We start from the raw sequence: 21,587 nt of genomic DNA, 5'->3' as shown, positions 1-21,587 counted from the left end.
TCATGATGGAGATCAAAGAGGATAGCATTCGGTATGAATTCTTCAAGTTTAAGAAAACAAAAATTCTCACAACTGGACCATTAACATGTAAAAGTATGAGAGACTGAAGTTTTCAAAGATTTCATTTTACTTAGAACCATAATCAATGCCCTTGAAAGCAGCAGTCAAGGCATCAAAGGATGTATTACACTGCGCAAATCTGCAAAAGAACCTCGTTAAAGTGTTACAAATCACATGCATTGTTTTGGGGACTAAGATGCACCTAATCCAAGCCATGGTATTTTCAAGTACTTCATATACATGTGAAAGTTGGGAAATGATTAAGGGAGACCAAAGAAAATGTGATGTTCTTGAATGACAGTGTTGACAAAGAGTATTCAGTATACCATGGTCAGAGGGCAAACAAATCTGTCTTGGAAGAGTATGAGGGGGCTTTAATAAGTTCCTAGAAAAACGGAATCAATTTTTTTCATGAATTTCTTGAAGCTTTCTTGTATAAGAATGCTTATTGGAAGTGAGGATGGCAAGACATTGTGTCACGTACTTTGGGCATATTAGGAGGAGGAATTGGTTCTTAGAGAAGGACATCATACTTGGTAGAGACTCTGCAGTAAAGAGGACAAATGATTAAAATGGATTAACTCAGAGACCGCAACATTGAGTTTATGCCTGTCAGTGATTGTGAAGGTGGTGCACAATAGGGCCTTATTTCTTTCTATTCTACAAAGGGCCGCTGTGCTTTGTAGCCAACTGGAAAGCACCTGCTGGCTATAACAAGCCATTTCTAGTTTCTGTCCTCCATAGTCTTTGCCTGGGGACATTATGCATGGGGAAGTAAGTGATGGTTAGTAGGCTAACCTGTGAGTCCTAGACCAAGCTCTGCAAGGCAAGGGAGCTGCCTTCTGTATCTTATATATGGAGTGCTGGCAGAATATCTTGTGTAAATGAGGGAAATGTTTGTTTCGTCCTTGAAAGAATACTTTAAGGTGATAGAGATCTTAGGGATGACGTAGCTTAATAGTTTTCAAACAGCTCTAAGATTCTGAGATGCCCTTTAGATGGTTACCTAAGCCTACCTCAGGGAGTAGGAACTACAAGGGGTACAGAGAACCAGGGAGACTAGTCTGCCTCTGAAGAGGAGCTGTGGTGGCACAGTAGGTTGCGTGGTGGGCTCCGAAGGCACTGTGTAATCATAAGTGTGCTTCTCAGGAGGAGGAGGAGGCTTTCGACACCTGGAAAGAGTTACAGTCTCGACAAGCCACAGGGCAATTCTACCCTGTTGTACAGGGTTGCTATGAGTCAGAATCGACTCAATGGCAGTGAGTTTTTACTGCTAACTAAAAGGTGGCAACTCAGACATGCTCAGCAGTGCCACTGCAGAAAGTGGAAATGTAAAGCCTCTAAAGATTACAGCCAAGAAGAGTGGTTGATTCTATCAGATAGGATCACTGAGAGTCAGAATCAACTAGAAGGTACCCAACAATAACAGCAGCAATTATTTAATTTAGGAGAGAAAGTTCTACTGATATAAAATATTGGCAGTTAGTAATAATAATGATAAAATGGGGACAATAATGTGTTTGCTGATGAGGTAACCACAACTTAAAATAAGTGAGTGATTTGCTCAAATGTCACTCAATTAGAAACTGAGCTGGAACTCAAATTTGAAGCTTTTCACTCCTAGCCTTAAGCTGTTTTTAATATGCACCATGCTAATGAGTCACTAGAAGCTGGGCTCCTAATTTGCTGTGAAGCCATCCCATCCATCTCCTGACAATAGCATTTGGCATGTCTCCAGGATTTATTATAGCACGTTCATTTTCTTTTCGGGAGGGGCAACACTTGACACATCCATCATCACCTTATCAAACTCCCTCCCTGCTCCAGTTTTGACTCCTCATCTTCTCTCAGCCTCATTCTTTTTTTAAGTCCTTGGGCAGTCTCACAGGCAAGTCCATTTCTAGCATAAAGAGGAAGAGAGCAGAGAGGATGCACTGACTACGTTACAATAAAATCCAGGCAAAAACTCCTTCTCAAGCACATTCTCCTTAAAACCCTGTTATCACTGCTATTGTTCACACTAATCCATCCATTCCCTCAAGCTGCTGATGTTTTAAAGAGGTCAAAGTAACCACGGACGCTTACTTGAAGGTAAAAAGTGCATGCCATCACCCTAGAAAGGTATTTCTCACATCTGCATCAGGCTGTACCACTGACCGTGCCCTGGAACTGAACACACTCCTGAAATGCACTTGACTGTGGCCAACTAGAAGCATGGAAGTTCAGAGATGAAAGGCTCTTGGGATCTTGAAATCCAGTCTTCTCATTTTATACATAAAGAGACAGAAACCCAAAGAGGGTGATTCACTTGCTCAAGGCCATTCAGCTAATTAGTTGCAGAGAAGCTTTGTCTCCTGACACTTTCATAGCTTGGGATTTTTTTTTTTTTTTTTAGCCTTGGTCAGCTTGATTTTGCTTCCCACCAAGGTAGGGCTTTCCAGCTACAACTTGGGTGGCAGAGCAGATTCCTCTGATCTCAGAGAATCCCTGAGACATAATGAACCAGACTTAGTACCTGAGTAGCTCAAGCCATGAGGGACAAACAGGTATGGAGGGGCACGCAAGTCCACTAGACTCCAGTCAAGACAGAGACTTGGGTGGCAGCACCAGGACCTAAATTCTCAGCTGAGCCATCAGTGCGTCTGTCACTTGGCTTTGTTGTGACAGATAATTGGGGCATTAGCAGTGTGCTCACCTTGACAGTGAGGAGATATGTGCAGATGGCAGGCATTGCTGACAGCTGCTTCTCTTCGATTCTGAAAGAAAATGAACAGTGCATCAGAAGTTGGAGCAATGGATTTAAAACTTTCATTTTTAAGTAGCAAAATTATTTTATTTTTCCAGCTATATAGTCCATGTAACAGACAAAAAGGCAAACCTCCTTTGGACAATCAACTAGGGAGGGAATAACAATTCCTTCCAGGTTACTGGGTTGCTTCTCTTATTTAGAGGCTATGGGCCGGGGTCCCAGATGTCCTGAAATGTGAGGGACAGTTCTAGACAATGAAGATTACAGCACTATCAGCATGGTCCCAGACCACGATTATGATACATTTACCAGGGATTTTTGTAGGTAAAATACACTTTATAAATATTTCACTATAAAACATTGTTTTTATATCAAGAGACTTTTAAAATTTGTGAGAAAATTCCATTAACTCCACCCTGCTGCCCTCAAATCTCCATTGTGAATTGGGGGCCAATTTCAGAGCACATCCGTTTTCCTTTTCAATAGCCAATGGCACAACCACCACAATGTAGCAGCACATAGCCCATTCCCTTCCCGAGTTTCCTATTTCTATTTCTTCATCTTGCCTAACCATTCTGGACTCGATTACATGCTGCCCTTCTGATCTCCAGTGGTTGGATGTTCTAAGGTATGTGTACCTCACTAGAGTTATTGATCCTCATGAAGACCTGTCCCTTGTCAGATGAACTTTTTTTTTCCTAAGAAATTTTTGAAACCCCCTCTCTCCGGCATATTGTAATTATTACTGTTTTAATATACAATGAATTTTCAAGAAATGCAGCAACTGGACTAAGTGGGGAGAAATTCAACTTTGTGTTTTCTTAAGAACTCTGTTGGCAGTTGCTCAGGACGATAGAGCAGGATGGTTAAAGCAGTAGCTTCTGTGTTCATCACAGCACTGTTTTCAGTAGTAGGAAGATGGAGACAATCTAGAGGTGGCCCATCAATGAATGAATATTTTATTCAAATATGATACACACAGACAATGGAACCTGTAGTGGTTGTGGCTGGGCTACTAGCCCCTAGGTCAGCAGTGGGCACCAGCAGCCACTCTGCAGGAGAAGGACAAGGCTTTCTATTCCTGTAAAGAGTGACACCAGAGACTAGAGGGCCGAAAGGTTAGGGTGGCCTGAAGGGGACAGATAGGTAGGTCGTCAAGAAATACAGGTAGGGGGACTTGTGCAGGTATATTTCTTCATTTGTAAGATGTATCATTTTTAATATATTTTTTTCTTTTTTTAACATTTTATTAGGGGCTCATACAACTGTTAGCCCAATCCATACACACATCAATTGTGTAAAGCGCATTTGTACATCGTTTCTCAAAACATTTTCTCTCCATTTAAACCCCCGACATTAGGTCCTCATTTTCCCCCTCCCTCCCCGCTCCCCCCTCCCACACATTTTTAATATTTTAAGAATGAAATAGAAGGTACTGATAAAAGAGTTAGTCTCAGAAACTCACAGGGATGGTATTCTTCTGTCATAAATGGTCACAATGAGTCAGAATCAACTCAATGGCAGTGAGTCAGACTCAGTTATAGAGAAAAGCAGGTTTTGAAATGCTGGGACATGGGTAAGCCTGGACGACATTATGTTGAGCAACACATACCAATAAGGAAAACCCAACAAAGATGGCATATTTTCATTTTTGTGAAATAATACGAACAAACCGATATACAGAAACCAATGCTCATTCGTGGCTATGAGGGGTGGGAGGGAGAAAGGGGATTCACTCTAGAACTTGCCTTTTATGGTGATGGGAAAGGTAACACATGATCGAAAAGGTTGACACATGTGACCATTGTGACGATAACAAATAATGACACTAAAATGTAAACAAGTGGGAAAAGGCTTTAGCTGATTACTGTAACAACTATACTGTTTAAAGAACCATAATAAGAGGTGTGGTGGCTGTACTTCTAACTGCAAGGGGAGTAGTTAGAAATCTGTTTCGAGGGAGACAGGTGAGGCTGTCTGCTCCCCTAAAGCTTTACTCGCAGAAGCCTTATGCAGACTCACTGTGAGTTGAAACAGACTAGAAGGTTCCATGGCAGTGGGCTTTTATCTTTAATAGTTTGTTTTGAGATCATATGTGTTTATCTGTAGGTGTCTTGATAGTGCAGTTCTCAAGCACTCAGCCACCAACCCAAAGGAAAGTTGGTGCTTTGAACCCACCAATTCCTAGGGGACTGTGGGATGAGAAAGGTGTTACAATGTGTAGAAGTATATGTATATGCATGCATGTGATTGCCTGCACACATATTCAAGTGTACATATGTAAATGAAACACAGAGGGTACAGTTACAGATACTTAAACATAACCAAACTTCTTTTGATACTGCTTTGCTGAGTTCAAAGCATATGACTATAATAATCTCTTGGAACATCTAGGTCATTGGGCATAGGACAGTTCATAAAGTGTATACGTAAGTATTTGGTGAACAGTGTCTGGGGTCTTGAATGCTTGTCAGCAGCCATCTAAAATGCAACCACTGGTTTCCTCCAGAGCAAAAGAAGGAAACTCATGACTCAAGAAAGCAATTAGCCTACAGACCTCCTAGTCTACACGAACCATGGCCTCACCTACTCTGAGCCCAGGAGAACTAGATGGTACCTGACTATACTTTCAGACTGTTCTGTTCAGGGCCACAATAGTTAAAGACTCTTTTAGAATAAGAGAAATGGAATCTCAATTACCTGAAGAAAATAAAACGAAAATATGACAGATAGACTGAACTGCTTGAGACAGGAAGACAAACAGATTATTATTCTGAGATATACCTTAATCCTTCTATTGAAACTAGCCTTGAGGTCATCATTTAGCTGAATCACAGACAGACTGAAAAAATTATGAATAGTGCTGGTGCATACTGTGCTCCTTTAAAAGATCATCTAAATGCGACCCACCTGTGGTCGAAAGGGGTGCCAGCCACCCACCATTAGTCATGGGTTCGATAGGCACAATTGTACGGTTATTATATATAAATATTATATTAAAATCACCGAGAGCATGAGAGATAGAAATAATGGAATCAGACACATTTCATGGTAGCAATGCTCACCTCAGCCCTGGTTGGTGGTCCATGTGGAGAGAGGGGGAAGGAAAGGAGGACAAGGGGAAAGGGAACAGGGGAGCGAGGACGGGAGAAGGGAGGGGGAGCTGAGGAGAGGTCCAGGGAGGAGCTGAGAGAGAGCCCTTTATTGTTTACCCAGGCCTATATATGTTTGGCAGGGAGTGCAAGCCCACTAATTACAGGTAAAGACATACATTAAAGGAAGGTGTTGCACTATAGGTTATACAGCAATGAGAGGGGGACAATCTAGGGATATACACGCAATAGGAATAGGAGGGATTGGGGGTACACATGTGACAAGATGTGAGGATCCTAGACACAAGATGGCACCCTAACTTTGGATGTCACAGAGCCTGGTTTGACCTGTTCCCTGGCACCATTATCAGTAGGATGTGAACTCCACCTACAGGAACCAAGCTAATGGTCACAAGTCTTAGCCCATAGTCCCTAGCAGCAGGGAGCAGGCCCACCCATGGTGGGAAGAGATAGCAGTTTGGCAGCTGACTGCCTCAAGGGAAATAACTTTTACCATTAGCTGCAAGCAATGTCCTAAGTCTAACATATTTGGGGGAGAGGACTTGGGAGAAATCTTTGTTTCCTACACCCAACAGTCAATAATTACTTTAAAACAAAATGAGAATACAGTGAGTAGGGAAGCTAGGTTATGGGCATGGAACAAGCAGAATGAAAATACTGAATATGTTCAATCATCTTGAAGAACATAACCAACAGTATGTGTGGGGGTTGTTGAACGGGAGCCTAAATTTCTGTATAACCCTGCACCCAAGCCACACTATTCTGTTTACAAGTACAGGTTCTGTGGCAGGCTGGCAGAGTTTGAATCTCAGCTCCTTATGTTCACAAGCTATGTGAGGCTTGTGGGAAATCAGCGAACCATTCTATGCTCCATTTCCATAGCTGCAGATTGGAAAGGGCAACCACACTATCTCAAAATTTTTTGAGAATTAAGTCAGTCAATCATGCCCTGGGCTGAAAACCAGAAAGGAAGTGCTCTGGCATTATTTTTAAATAGCATATCTCTATGGCAATATTACTGATGGTAAGAGGAGGCTTCAGAGAGCATGTGGAAAAATTCCATTTTTCAAAATATCAGCTCTAAGAAAAAGTGTTAACACATCAATTGAATGTTGCCCTACTTCAGTGACATCCAAACTTATCAGCTGCAAACATCTGTTTCAATTTGTTCTCTAATGTAGTCATGTCCAGACTTTTACATATTAAGTACATATTGCTTGATTATAAATTAAATTATTTTCAGCATTAAATTACAGCTGATGTTGAGTCCCCCTCCCCACAAGGCAATGTGCATAGGTAGTATATATTACTTGTTACCTTGACTTAAAATTAATAACTTGGGAAGTGCAGAATTCATGTAGGTAACGGGGCATTTGGAGAATGGGAATCACATGGAACTCTCCAGTTTAGATCGGATGGAGGAGAGGTGCTCTGGTTAAATTGAAACAATTCAGTGGGTGATTCTTCGACTCGCTGTTTTTCCCTCAGTCCCTGCCAATCTTTAAGGCTCCAGTAAACACAGATTGAAAATAAAGGTCTGCGGCAGGTGTTCTCAATGCATATCCGAAACCCCGCTGCTGCCCTGGGAAGGCTTCCTAATAGACTAGGAATGGAACCGCCTACATTGACAATGCCTCTATTTCTGTAGCATAAAGACTATTAACAATTAGCATATTAAGCTTTTTGCTAAGGATTACTAATATCTGTTGTTTCTAATACAAAATTCGCCATTTATAAGTTTATTGGTGAAGAGGTCAATTCATTGTTCTACAATTATCTATCAGCCCTATTGAAAATTCTTGAGTTGATGTGCACAAAATTCTTCAAATCTGATGAGGGATGCTTTATTAGCTGAGCATGCTTGGTGCTTCCTAAATCTTTAAACTTTTATTACCGATATCATTGTTCATTGTAAATCATTACTAATTTAGTTACCTCAGCTTCAGTTTTGCTCCTTGTGAGCTTTGGCTGATAACCTCATTCCATGGAAGAAGTATGCTCTTATAAAGATTTTTCAGCCTCAAAAATCCCATGTAGGGTCACTCTGAGTTGGAATCGACTTGACAGTAGAGGATTTGTTTTTGTTATTTTGTTTTTTTTTCTGGGGAGGGGGTATGGTTAATTTTCAGTGCTTGTTTTAAACAGTGGTATTTTGAGCCAGTAACTTTTCAATAGTAAGATCTGAAGATATGTTCATTTAAATTAAAATGAGAATTACTTATACCACTATTATTTCTTAAAAAGATATAGCAATGCTTCGCTTCATTTTCAATTTGCTTCTTCATTGGCAAGTCATTATTCGACCGTCTGATGATGAGTTAGTTTGATTATAAGATGGAAAAGATTAGGCAAGTTGGTGGAATCCATGTTGTCATTGTTAGCTGAATTCAACCTACTCCTGACCCATGGCTACCTCATTTCTATTAGGCTAGAACTTCGGTGATCTTAAGAATTTTCACTGGTTGAGTTTGAGAAATAAATTGTCCAGTTTTTCATCCTACTCTGTGACTCTTGATGCTCTACTGAAACTTCATCATAAAAGCGAAAATCCAAACTCACGCCCATTGAGTCAATGCTGACTCAGAGTGACCCTCCTGTGGGTTTCCAAGACTGCAGCTGTTTACCAAGAGAAAGCTCAGTCTTACTTCTTCAGAGCAGCTGGTGATGACAAACTGCTGACTTTGAGCTCCGCAGCCCAAGGCGTGACCACTATGCCCCCAGGGCTTCTGTTCATAGTGGTAGGCAGACATGGTTTCCATGTCATAGAAACTGATGTTTGTGTGGCCCGTTAGTCCCTTAGACTAATCGGTTCTATGTGTTTTCCATGTTTATTACTCTTTATTCTTCTGGTGAGGGAGAGACCCAGAGATGCGCCTAAGATAGGCACCAATGAGCTTTGAAAAGCCCAGTGGTTAGTCACCAAAGTGGGACGCAGACTCTTTAGACAAAGATGTGCCAACTGACCTTGTTACTGCAGGACGGTATACTTAAGAGTATTAACCGCTCTTCCTTCCTCTCTTGGACTACTCTGAGTTTCTGCTCCGCCTCCTTCATACTTTACTAACCTCCTTCTGATTGTATGTTGCCTATCCCACCCATCCATGTTCCTGGAATCTACTTGACTTCTTGTTCATTGGTAAAATCTGCACCGATGATTGCCTTTTTTATTTTATAATTGCCTTCATTACAAATTGCTATCTACGGTTTCCTATTTTCAGTCTTGTATATTTGTTTTAATTTCAAGATTTCTGGGTGGTGTTGTCATGTATGTTAGTCTCGGGTGGCCTTCTCTTGTTTATTTTCTTACTGAAGAGTGCGCTAGTCTTCCCTGTAAGGAGATTTGACCTAAATCTCCTTAATTTCTGTTTATCTGGAATTGCCCTCTACTTTCACCATTGTATTTCAGGTAGAATCTTCCAAAGTTTTTTATTTGGTTCTTTTCTTCCTTTCAGTTTGTCCTTTTTTTGTTCCCCCTTTCAGGTTTTTTAGATGTCATGTCACTGCTTTCTTGCCTGCACGATTTCTGCTGAGAAATCAGGGCTTAGTCCTTAGGTTCTCCTTTATAAATAACTTAATTTTTCCCTCCAAGCTGTTCTCAGGGGTCTTTCCTAGTCTTTGGTTTTGGAACGTTTGATTATGATATGTTGGGGGTGGGGGATTCTTTGGCGATCTTTCCTAGCTGAGGTTCATTCTGCGACTTGAATGTTTACCTTTTTATCTCATGGTTAAGGATGATGTTAGGGAAGATTCCTTCGAACAATTCCCTGTACCCTTTTCCAGAAGGTCTGTTCTTGTTCTGGAGTTCTGAGCACACGTAACTGATTCCTCTTGATTGTGTCCCATGTCACTTTTTGGTTTTCTCCAATTTTTAAATTCTCTTTTGTGATCATTTCTCTAGCAGATTAGTATTAAAAGTTTTGTCTTTATGCTCATTAGTTCAACCTTCCATTTTTTCAATTCTCATTCATGCCCTTTTGATATACTATCTACATCTGAAATCTAAGTATTCATCTCTGGATTTCTTTCTGGTGTTTTGGATTCTGACTTTTAATTTATTTTGTTAGTTTGTTTGAATATCTTTCTTTGTTTTCCTGGATTTGATTGGCTGCCCTCTCATCCCTTCTCTTGAGCCAGTGAAAGTGCTGAGATATCATTCTTTGGAATCACTCGTCAGATAATTCCAATGCCGTTCAGCCTCGGGAAGGTCTTCTGGCTTTGGGTTTTGTTACTTGCTGGAGAACTGAAATTCCCTTTTGTCTCTAAGATATGGCGATGTTGTTGCATTTGCATTTAACTGGTTTGTGTTTTGGTGTGATCTTAGACACTCACTATTCGTCTCCCTCTGCCTACACGCAAAGGCTCAAGTCAGAGTCCCTTAGTGTGATATCCGCTATCTTCTGGGGTCTGGTTCTGCCAGTTTTTCAGCCTTGTCCCTCTTTCACTTGCCTTAAACTTTCCATTTTGGCCATACATTGGGCCTATCAATCTACTTTGCCTCACTGTTTGACTTCATTACTCTAAGCTATCATATAATGTACATTCCATCACTCTGCCTTTCAGCAGACATCCTCTCTGAGGGACATGCTCCTGCTAGCTCCAGGCCTGTGTTTGTGCCTCTCCGGTATATTTCCTAGCAGTCGGTGTGTCCTAACTATTGGAACTTTTCACACGTCATTGATGTTCATTTAAATACTTCTCTCCTGTACTCGGTGCAGTGGGTTGAACATTGGGCTGCTGGCCAAAAATGAGCAGTTCAAACCTATTAGTCACTACATGGGAGGAAGATGAAGCAGTGCTTCTGTAAAGACTTTCAGCCTCAAAGGTCTGGAGCAATTCTAGTCTGTCCTATATGTTAAATACAAATCAGAATGGACACAACATCATGGGTTTTGGCCTCTGTCATACAAGTCTATGAATGACTCAGGAGCAATGGGCATGTGTTATTTATCCCAATTCTATGTACCTAACAATCACCTAGTACATAAGAGTAGATGCTCAGGACATACTCTCCGGAGGTTCTTATTTAAGGAATGAGTAGAATCCCTGGTGATGTGGTGGTTCAGACAGTCAGTTGCTAACCAAAAGGTCAGCTGTTGGAGCCAGATGCTCCACAGGAGAAAAATCACAGCCTTGAGAATCCTACAGGGCAGTTTTATCTATCCTACAAGATTGCTCTGAGATATAGAATCCACTCCACGACAATGGTTGATGGTTCAGCTGTGCCTTAGCTATCTAGTGCTGGTACAATAGAAATGCCACAAATGAGCGGCCTTAAGGAATAGAAATGTGTGCTTTCCTAGTTCAGGAGTCAAGAAGTCCAGGTGGAAGGCATCCGTTGTAGGAGAAACCTCTCATCACTCTGAGAGAAGTTCCTTACCTTTTTTTATCTTCTGTGCCTCAGGTGGTCAGCGAACTCCATGTGGCATTAATTGGCTCAGTTTCCCTTGCTTGCTTTTGTACAATGCTCCTTATATCTCAAAAGTGATTGACTTAAAATACACCCTACTGAGATTGCCTCACTGACATGCAAAGAATGACTATTTATATATTTTGGGGGGAGGAGGGGGGCACAGGTCAGTCCTTATGAACCAGTTACAAGCTGTAAGGCTAGATCCTGGTGGGTCTGAGCTCAGACCCCGCACCACTGCATGCTTCTGTGCCACAGGGGCAAAGGACGTGAGCTTAAGTTATCATTTGTCGAGTGACAGGAATCATAGTGTTTTCACCCTGAATGTTGTGAACATTAAGTACGGTAATGACTATAAAGTACTTTCATAAAGGTCTGCTGTTATTTACTTTAGCCTTACAGTAAAAATAAATAAATAAATTTGCAACACCCATTAAAAAAAGAACTCTTATTCATCTTGGCCTTCCTCTCAGAAGGAATGGCCTCATTCTTGAATCATATTAGGCTTTCCTCACTTTCCCCCCTCTATGCTCTATAATCTCTTTCTTGGTATTTGAGAAAATATTACAGGCTCAGAAATTGAGTCAGGCAGTTAAAGGAAAGGGGATTCCGGAATATGAATTAAATCTAGCCCAGGAGTAAATTATCTGACCGGTAACCTCATCAGTTTGGCTCACCTCATTGCCGTGAAGCCAATTCTGTCACATGGTAACCCTATAAGACAGGTTACAGCTGAGCCTGTGGTTTCTGAGGCTGTAACTCGATGGGAGTAGAAAGCTTCCTCTTTAGCTTTCAGAGCAGCTGGTGGTTCTAATTTGCTGACCTTGTGATTGGCATTCAAGGCAGAACCACTGCGCCACCAAGGCTAATAGAATAAAAATGTGGTAGTTAGATCATTGTATGTCAGCTTAAAGATGTATAAAAGTGCAGAGGTTGAACCCAAGCCTTATGGTGCCTCCTTGGGTTGTGGCCTTTTCATAAGAAGGACCCTGGGAACCTCCTCCTCTTGCTCTTCCCACTTCACCTTTCTGCTTTCTGGGACTCTCTGCCGCTGACCCTGAGTGCTCCCAGAGCCCCACCTTGTTTCCATCGACCCTGGATCCCCATAACTGTGCACCCCCTGGCCTGCCCTCATTGCATGTGGTTACATGAGACTGGAGAGAAACTTATGGACTAGTATCAGACTTATGCACTTGAATTGGGATGATTTCTTGATATGTAATTAATTCTTGCTCCAATTGCTTATAAAACTCTTTCTTATACATATATGAGTGTCACTGGATTTGTTTGTTTCCCTAGTCAACCTGGCCTAACACACACACAAAAATAACTTGTTGCCATAAACTAAATTCCAACTCATAGTGTGACCCTTTTAATACAGAGTAGGCAGTCCCCGCAGGATTTCCAAGACTACATCTTTCCCCAAGGATGGCTGGAGGTTTGGAACTCCTGCCCTTTGGGTGAGTTGAGCCCTTAACTACTCTGTCACCAGGGATTCTTGACTAGTAGAATGTACTGTGTTCCTTGCTGATTGATGTTTGATTTTACACAATCTAAAAAGCTATCTTTCCTACCTATATGAATTTGAAATGTTTGTAAACAAATGTTGGAGCCATGATATTGTTTTTAATTTAGCTATACTTCAAATAATTGAAAATAATTTCAAAGATAAAATGACAGAGCATCGGCAGTACAATGGCTAGGGCTAACATTTAGTATTGGCTCACTTCAATGAGCACTTCATGCTTCTTCTCATGTTCGGTAATCACAACAGTCTGTTGAAGAAGGCACCATCTCATTCCAACTATAGAAATTAACTGAGATGTGGGTTTCAGATGTGTCCAGGGTCAAAAGCTCTCAACTGGCAAACCAGAGACTTTAAATCAGGCCCGTGTGACTCCTAAGTCAAAGCTCTTCATCACATCACTGAACCGACATGCACGTATGCGCGCACACTTACACACGTGTCAAAAGCCCATATATGTAAGCTCTTAGTTGAATGAAGCTGCTACTGAAGTATATAATATTAAATTCCTTGTTCCATATTAAAAGTCCAGGTTGATGCTGGTCAACAAATAAAGAAACAAGATTTAAAACCTTTGTTTTCGCCTGGTCCCAGAGACCCTGGAGTTGACTTGAGTTCAATTTTGGAAGGGACTTTTGCATTAGAGTCAATGGGGGATAAGACTGACTTTTTTTGTTTTCCTTTCCTGGTGGCCTTTGAGCTGTCTAAGCTCCCAGAAGCAAGACATACACGGGTCACTGTCTGGTTTTGTTTTGTTTTTCTTTAGAAAAAGAATCTCTTCTGTGGCTCTCTGCTCAGTGAACTCCTCAATCTCTGGAAACATTCGATTCACTTTCTTCCCTGATCAGCAAATCCCATTCTGCCCCCAGCTCAGTTCACCATTAGTTTGATTGTATTTCCAGATACCTGAGACACTAGGTGCTTGTCAAGTACAACTTGTTTTCTTTTAACCCAAATTGTTGAACTTTAGTATTTGGAGCATTACAACATTATTTTAATTCATACCACTAAGCACATTACTCTCTCAATTGCTATTGAATCATAAATCACTCCTTGGCCTTTACCACTGCCAGGGTTGCAGTTAACTATTGAGAGCATGTTCTGTGATGGCTGTTGGAAAAATAAAGCTTTCCCTCACTTGTTACATGTCTTGTTAGCTCACTGTATCGAGAGAAGGAGAAAGATCAGAGGAATACCAGGGTAACATTTGAATCAAATATTGGTAGGAAAAATCAGGCAGCAGCTGCCAAGGGGGTGGGAAGTGGACAGTTCTTTCTTCTTGAACAAAACACTCGCATCTGTGCTGTTGATACTGTGCTTACAAGTGGGTTCAGAAAGAAAGTCAAATATGAAATGTTCCTAATAATTTATCAATTTGCTTTTTTTTTTTCTATTAGCAATAATCACGCCTCGGATAAACCTCACTGGCTACAATACTGCCACGGCGCAAAGCTATCAATTTGCTTTCTAATATACCCCTCCACCTCCTCTCCCCAGCCCCCAGCCCCCCCCCCCCACCCGCTATTTAAATGATTCCTTTGATTATCACTTTGAAGCACCTCCCAAGGAAGGCATATGCAAAGGGCTTAGATTTAGAGAGTGGAGGCCCCCAAATTACTCAGCTTCTATCTCCACCTCCGGTTGTTACACCCACAGGGAACAGGGAACTGAAATGCAAGGTGGGAAGTTCTCAGTGTGCAAAAAGGGGCACTGGTGGATCTATGGAAATGTAGAAAGAAAATTTCCTCTGGTAGGAAATCGGGGAGGCCTCATGGCTGTAACAACATTTGAGTGGAACTCGGGGGAGAGATAGGCATGTTTGGGGATAGGAACAGTATTCTAGATGAAAAAATAAAGATGCATAGGTGCAATAAGTGGCAGTGGGAGGCCCTATCTGACCTCCTCTGGCTTCCCTGTGACCATGAGGCCAGGGTCAGATGTGCCTCCACTCTGTATCCGACTTTACCTACTCTGATACCAAACATGCCTCCCAGCCACGATGCTGAGTTTGAGAATCCGTTGCAGTGGCACCATAGGACTCACAGACGATGCTCACAATTAAGCGACTTTATTCAGGAAGTCAATAGGTTATCACCAGTCAGGATCAGCAAGCAGTAGGAATATAGTCATTGATCTCCTTAGCCAACAGCCGACTCATTCTTCTGTCCCCAATCTCCCAGACACATGGTCCCTCCACGGGCCAGGAAGGCAACCCACCTGTCACTCTGTCGCACAGTTTCATAGACTTGGGCCAGATGAGCAGAGGGTACCCTATCATATCAGTGCTGCTCTGCTGATTCTCCATGCCACAATCTCTGATGCCTCTGACATTGGTGGCCTCACCATTTCAGACAGAGGCCTTGAGTGTGTGTTTCCAAGGTGCTGCTTCAAAAGCGGCTCATCCTTACAACCTGGATATGGTAGTGAAGGCTGACCAGTCCCCTCTATCCGTGCAACACAGGGCTCCTCAAACTTTTTAAACAGAGGCCAGTTCACTGTCCCTCAGACCGTTGCAGGGCCGGACTATAATTAAAAAAAAACTATGAACAAATTCCTATGCACACTGGACGAGTCGGCTGCTAAAGCAGGACAGGCAGCAGCGGCAAAAACACCCGGCGGGCTGGATAAATGTCCTTGGCGGGCTGCGTGTGGCCGGAGGGCCATAGTTTGAGGACCCCTGGACACATTCCCTGTTTGCATAGCCTCATGTAATCATTTGGTGGAAGTTACAGAAACTTGGATCAAAGAGCCATTTTATGGAGTGATGTTAAGAAATGTCACTCCAGCACAGTAAAGCTATGTGAAATCTGAAGTTTCCTTCTGTTCTTGAATTCACTTTTCATGCCCTGAGCCTCTAGACCAGCAATACTTGAATCCTAACTGGGATAGGCAGGGTTCTCTAGAGAAATGAAACCAGGACACTTATGATTTTATATATATGGATAGGTTTATACAGCGAGAAGAAATTTAATAGCTAATTCGTCCACACACAGCAGTATAGAGAGTTCAGTTCAACTCATTTCCATGGAACGGTTAATATACTAGAAGTCCTTCAACTCACAAGGGCTGCTGGGCCCAAAGCCAATGTCAAAATGGTTCAGATATTTTAAGAGGATGCTCCACTTGACCATAAAACACAATATAGGAAAGCTATTTCTTAAACAAATTTTACATTGTGCCATGTTTAAAGTCTTTCTGTTGTTCACATCTGTCCACTGGCCTACTGTCCACTTGCACTGGAAGGTCAGCCGTCACTAGACTTGTGAGGTTTTATAGGGCCGGCCTCTCCCACCAGTCTGATCACTGACATGGCTTTCGTCACGTTTACTCTGCTCATTGAGCACAGCCACCTCCTTCCTTTCTTGAGCTTTTTGCGTCTTCTGCTGAGAGTGTTCATTCCCCAAGGAGTTCTTTGCCTTCATTCTGGTCTTTGTTTTCCCTGATTTCCTGCTCTAATATAAATCTCCTAGTACCACTGATTTTAGCTCCTCTCCTTCCATGTTATTATTATTTTTTTATCCCGCTTAATATCGTCTGTGTGGGGAAATGAAATTACTTGATATGGTTCTTCTATCCATAGTCTTTGTAAATCCCACCAAATGGGAGCACACAAATAAGATGTAGAGAACTCTAATATGGGGATTGGTCATTTTTACCATTCCATTGAGTGAAAAATGTCCCATCTCGGAAGCAGGAACAGAGAATCTCATGCCTGTCATGAGCAGGACACTGCTGAGAGCCTTCTGCCGAGAAGAAGCAGTGGCGGCTGAGACCATTGGGTATAATTTCTGGATTCCAGTGCACAGAATGCTTACAGCTGAGTGCCTCTGGGCTTGTGGAGAGAGAAACCCTTTGGGCTTTTACCAGCAGCAAAGGAGCTTTGTAACACTTACTCAAAAAGGGCAGAGGACAAGAGGCCATGTGTCTGAGAGACCAAGGGTCAGATAGACTTATGCTTGTTCACACAACTGAGAGGGGTCACTACAAACAAAAGAACTGCATCCTTAATGTTTCTGATCCTGTATTGTTGTAAACTAGGATGAAAACCATCAAGTCAGTTCTGAATCTTACCAACCCTACATGGGAATTTGAGGCTATACATTTTTTAAAAAATCATCTTAGTGGGGGCTAGTACAATTCTTTTCAGAATCCATACATACATCTATTGTCTCAAGCACATTTGTACATATCTTGCCAACACCTAATGCATTTTTAAGCAGCTTTTACAGCCTATATGAGCATACTCTTTTTTTTAGCTTCTAAAAGATTATTGGGGACTCATACAACTCTTATCACAATCCATACATACATCCATTGTGTCAAGCACATTTGCACATTTGTTGCCATCACCATTGTAAAAAACATTTGCTCTCTACTTGAGCCCTTGATATCAGCTCCTCATTTTCCCCTCCCTGCCTGCTCCCTCCTCCCTCATGAACCCTTGATAGTTTATAAATTATTATTTTGTCATGTCTTATACTGTTCAAAATCTCCCTTCACCCACTTTTCTGTTGTCTGTGCCCCAGGGAGGAGGCATATGTAGATCCTTATAATTGGTTCCCCCTTTCTACCTCACCTTCCCTCCACCCTCCCAGTATGGCCACACTCACCACTGGTCCTGAAGGGATCATCTGTCCTGGATTCCCTGTGTTTCCAGTTCCAATTTTACCAGTGTACATCCTCTGGTCTAGCCAGATTTTTAAGATAGAATTGGGATCATGATAGTTGGGGAAGGAGGGGGAGAAAGCATGAGAACTAGAGGAACGTCGTATGTTTCATCATTGCTACACTGCACCCTGACTGGCTCATCTCCTCCCCACAACCCTTCTGTAAGGGGATGTCCGGTTGCCTACAAATGGACTTTGGGTCCCCAATCTGTACCTCCTCTCATTCACAATGATATGATTTTTTACTCTTTGATGCCTGATACTTGATCCCCTCCACACCTTGTGATCACACAGGCTGGTGTTCTTCTTCCATGTGAGCTTTGTTGCTTCTGAGCTAGATAACTGCTTCTTTACCTTCAAACCTTAAATACCCCAGACTCTATCTTTTTATAGCCAGGAACCATCAGCTTTATTCACCACAATTGCTTATGCACCCATTTTTCTTCAGTGATCATATCGGGAAGGTGAGCATCATGGAATGCCAGTTTAATAGAACAATGTGTTCTTGCATTGAGGGAGTACTTGAGTAGAGGGCCAATGTCCATCTGCCACCTTAATACTAAACCTATAAATATATGCACAGAGATCTATTTCCCAATCATCACATATAAATATATTTACATATGTGCATGCCTATATTTAGACCTCTATAAATGCCCTTTGCCTCCTAGTTCTTTCCTCTATTTCTTTTTACTTTCCTCTCGTCCCACTATCATGCTCAACCTTCATTTGGGTTTCAGTAATTCTTCTTGGTTACATTGCCCTTGATCAATCCCTACCAGGTCTCTTACACCCTCCTTGCCACTGATTTTGGATCACTTGTTGTTCCCTTGTCCCTGAGTTGGTTAACACCATTTCCTTTCCCCCACCTCCCCCTCTTCCATGTCCTCTGGACCCACCAGTCCCATTGTTTTCTCCTCCAGATTCTTTATCCAGCCTATCTTATCTAGATAGACCTGCAGAGATAATAATGTGCACACATGCCAAAAAAAAAAAAAAAGACAAAGCAAAACAAAGCGACAAAAGAAAACCAAATGGATTTGAGCTAATGAACTTGTGGTTGACAGTCCAATACAAAACCAACAGTGCCACCTATTAGCTTCCCTAGTAAACCTCTCAACTATGAGTTTTATTTGTGAGTTCTGTGTTGTGACTGCAATGGATTCTTGGACCCAAGAGAGGACAGTGTCATGGGGTAGATAGATGGTGTCAGAATAGGGTACAGAATTTTGGAGGGTGGAGATTTGTCTGACCTACCTCACAGGTATTATGCTTGGACAGATGTGAAGTTGATCGGCGTGGCTACTGACCCAGAGTTCAGTAGTCTGTATCCACTCAGGAGCACCTTGGAAGAAAAACCTGGCAATCTTCTTCCCAAAGATGGGAAGACTTTGAAAACCCAATGGAACACAACTCTGCTCCGGAACAGCAGGGGCTCCCTGGAGTCAAAAGGGGCTCCATAGCAGCTTGCTGAGTTTGGGTTTTATTACTGTTCGCCTTTTGTGCAGAAGTATGTGAGGGTCAACAGAGATTGAGAAATGTACTCAAAATCACCCGGCAAATAGCTGGGAATGAAATGTGTCTTTAAGGCCCTTCCTCCGCACCCAAATGCCTATACAGAGCATGTTGTAAACAGCTCCCTTGTGTTTGCAAGGGTTTGACATAAGTGATATCTCTCTTCCACAATGCCTTTGTTATAATTGCATATTTGCTTTTCTCACTTCCCATTTCAATAAAACCTAATCTGCATTGTCATCTTCTGTAGAATAATTGCAGAGTTTACTGCACACAGTGATCATTAGTTAATACATGAAGTATAATAACTTTAGCTGATACAAATAATAATAGTAGGGATTCTCCTACCCCCCCCACCCCCAACCCCCTCTATTTCTCTCCTTTTCTCCCTTGTCACCTTGCCAGCAACACATAAATTCTTGGATATTTAACAAATATCCAAACTTGACAAAGTTTGTTGGTTTTTTATCATACCTCTTAACTCCAGTCAGCCGGGAGACGTCTCACAGAGACCCGCAGTGAGAAGGGTTCTTTCCATGTCGTGTCTCATGATCATGGAAATCCACACTCCCTCCAATGTGTTTGGTAGACACGCATCACACATGTTAGGAAACCAAGAAAACTAAAGCTAAAACCCAATCCATCTTCATCCCCCACTCGTTTTTCCCTTTGCGCATGGCGACATTCATCATAACCCCGCTTCCTAGAAAGCGCTTCTGTTCATGTTATCCGTGCTTTTTTAATTATGCAGAGACGCGGCAGCACCATTGCTCAGTGCTGTTTTAATTGGAAGCATTGATGTCTCAAGTTGTACCCTGCTGGGAAATTTTTAATTATGGTACACATGTCCCTAGATCGAATGGTTTTCTGGTAAATTACAATATTTTTTTATAGTTAACCATCCTCTCCCTTTCTCTATTAAAAGATTATACATCCGCATTGTTTGCCATATGACTGGCAGAGTCTCCTGGCACGCACTGTTGGCAGGACTGCCCATGTGGCCTTGTGTGAGCCAAGAGGATGTGAGTGAATAGGATGTAGGTTGTATCCATGCAGAAGTTTGAATGGATTCCTCTCAGCTGAGAGAAGAAATATGTCCTGCACAGGGCTGCTCACTCAGCCTGGGTTCTAAAACAAGACGCACACACACAACTAAAACAAGAAGACTCCTGGAGCAGGTTCTCAGGGGGTTGGAACAGAGCTGCAGCTGACTGGAAGCTCTCAAGGAACGCATTCCACAAACAAATGGTTTGGCTCAGTTTTTGTTATGTGTTATTTGTCTGTTTATGTTGTGACTGCTGGTAGAGTACACTAGTGAAAAACTTGGGGGATATTTGTTAGTATAGCAGAAGCAAAGTAATTAAAGTTTAGGCAAACGAAAACAAAGAATCACGAAATATTAAGGTTGAGCATAATGTCAGAGGCAATCGATTCCTGGTCCCTGTCTAATATTATAATACCATGCTAAAGTGTCATCAGACCCTTGCTTGAGAATCTCTGCTTCTAGGCAGCGATTTTTACCCACTGGTCAGACATTGTTGAAACTTGATTTGTTCAACAGTACCATATAAAATGTTGATGCATTCATGATGTCAATAGAATGATAGCTGTGGATTAATTACTTATCCTTTGTATTTAATTGTTTCCTTTTTACATAATAAATTTACCTAACAGCACTTTTGTTATTACTAGCAGCCATGGAAAAGCAATGTCCATTAGCAGAGATCACCCTGTAACAATTTGTAGTTCATAGTAACTAGACTTATGAAGTCTAGGAAGGTTCTTTTGATTCCTAAGCCTATAAACCTTTTACTTGATTTATAAACAAGAATTCTTAGCAGGCGTTGGAGCTCTGAGATCTTCTCCTTGTTTCCAGATGGAAAGAGAAACTAGCAATGTGTCATCAGGGCCCGCCCATTTTGTGGACCACCCACAGGACAGCTCTGTAAAGAGCCTGATGGAGCATTCAAAGCAGCACCATTCCCTCAAGGATCTTTTTCAAAAGGGAAAACCCTCCAGCATTTTCATTTTTTGATAATATATCAATATCACCAGTGTTGACTTTGAGGACAAGAGAGTAACATTGTAATCATCCTCCCATCTTCACAGCATTTCACTCTTTCTCCCCCAGTCTATGTGTTCTCTTCTCTTGTCTAAGCCTCTGTGTTATTCAGCTTCTTGTATGCCAGGGTTCTGGTACTCTCCTCAGTCTTTCTCTCTTGGCCAGACCCCCTCCCCCCATGATTTAAGGGGGAGTTTACATTTCAGATCATCAATTTTGTAGTCAACCATTTAAGCTAGTTATGAACCCCCAGTAGCTTACCGTGTGACCCCATTTTTGCTTTCTCTTCTTATAGATCACAATCTTCTCCTTTACTTAGGTTAACATCTGTCTACCTTCTAGCCTATTGCTTCATTTCTCTTCCTTGTCCGCGTCCAGCCCCAGAAATCGCCAAAATCTAGTCTTTGCCTTCTCTCTCTCTCTCTCTTTCTCTCTCAACAGTGGTCTCAACCAGTATTTCCCTTTTGTGATTGCATAATGAATGTCCTC

At 41.9% G+C, this 21,587-nt stretch overlaps 1 protein-coding gene and 1 pseudogene across 2 annotated transcripts in view; one reads left to right on the top strand and one right to left on the bottom strand.

Annotated features, from left to right (window-relative positions):
- NELL1 (neural EGFL like 1) overlaps nt 1-21,587 on the top strand; it is a 1,001,735-nt gene that overhangs the window by 863,371 nt on the left and 116,777 nt on the right. The window lies entirely within an intron of this gene.
- Nucleotides 14,129-14,308, bottom strand: LOC115869923 (annotated as a pseudogene).

The sequence above is a fragment of the Echinops telfairi genome, unplaced genomic scaffold (assembly GCF_000313985.2).
Source record: "Echinops telfairi isolate 266 unplaced genomic scaffold, ASM31398v2 ScPeMD7_60;HRSCAF=208, whole genome shotgun sequence".
In the NCBI taxonomy this organism is placed as follows: domain Eukaryota; kingdom Metazoa; phylum Chordata; class Mammalia; order Afrosoricida; family Tenrecidae; genus Echinops; species Echinops telfairi.
Note: the sequence above shows the minus strand (reverse complement) of the source record. Positions and strands in the feature narration are given on the sequence as shown.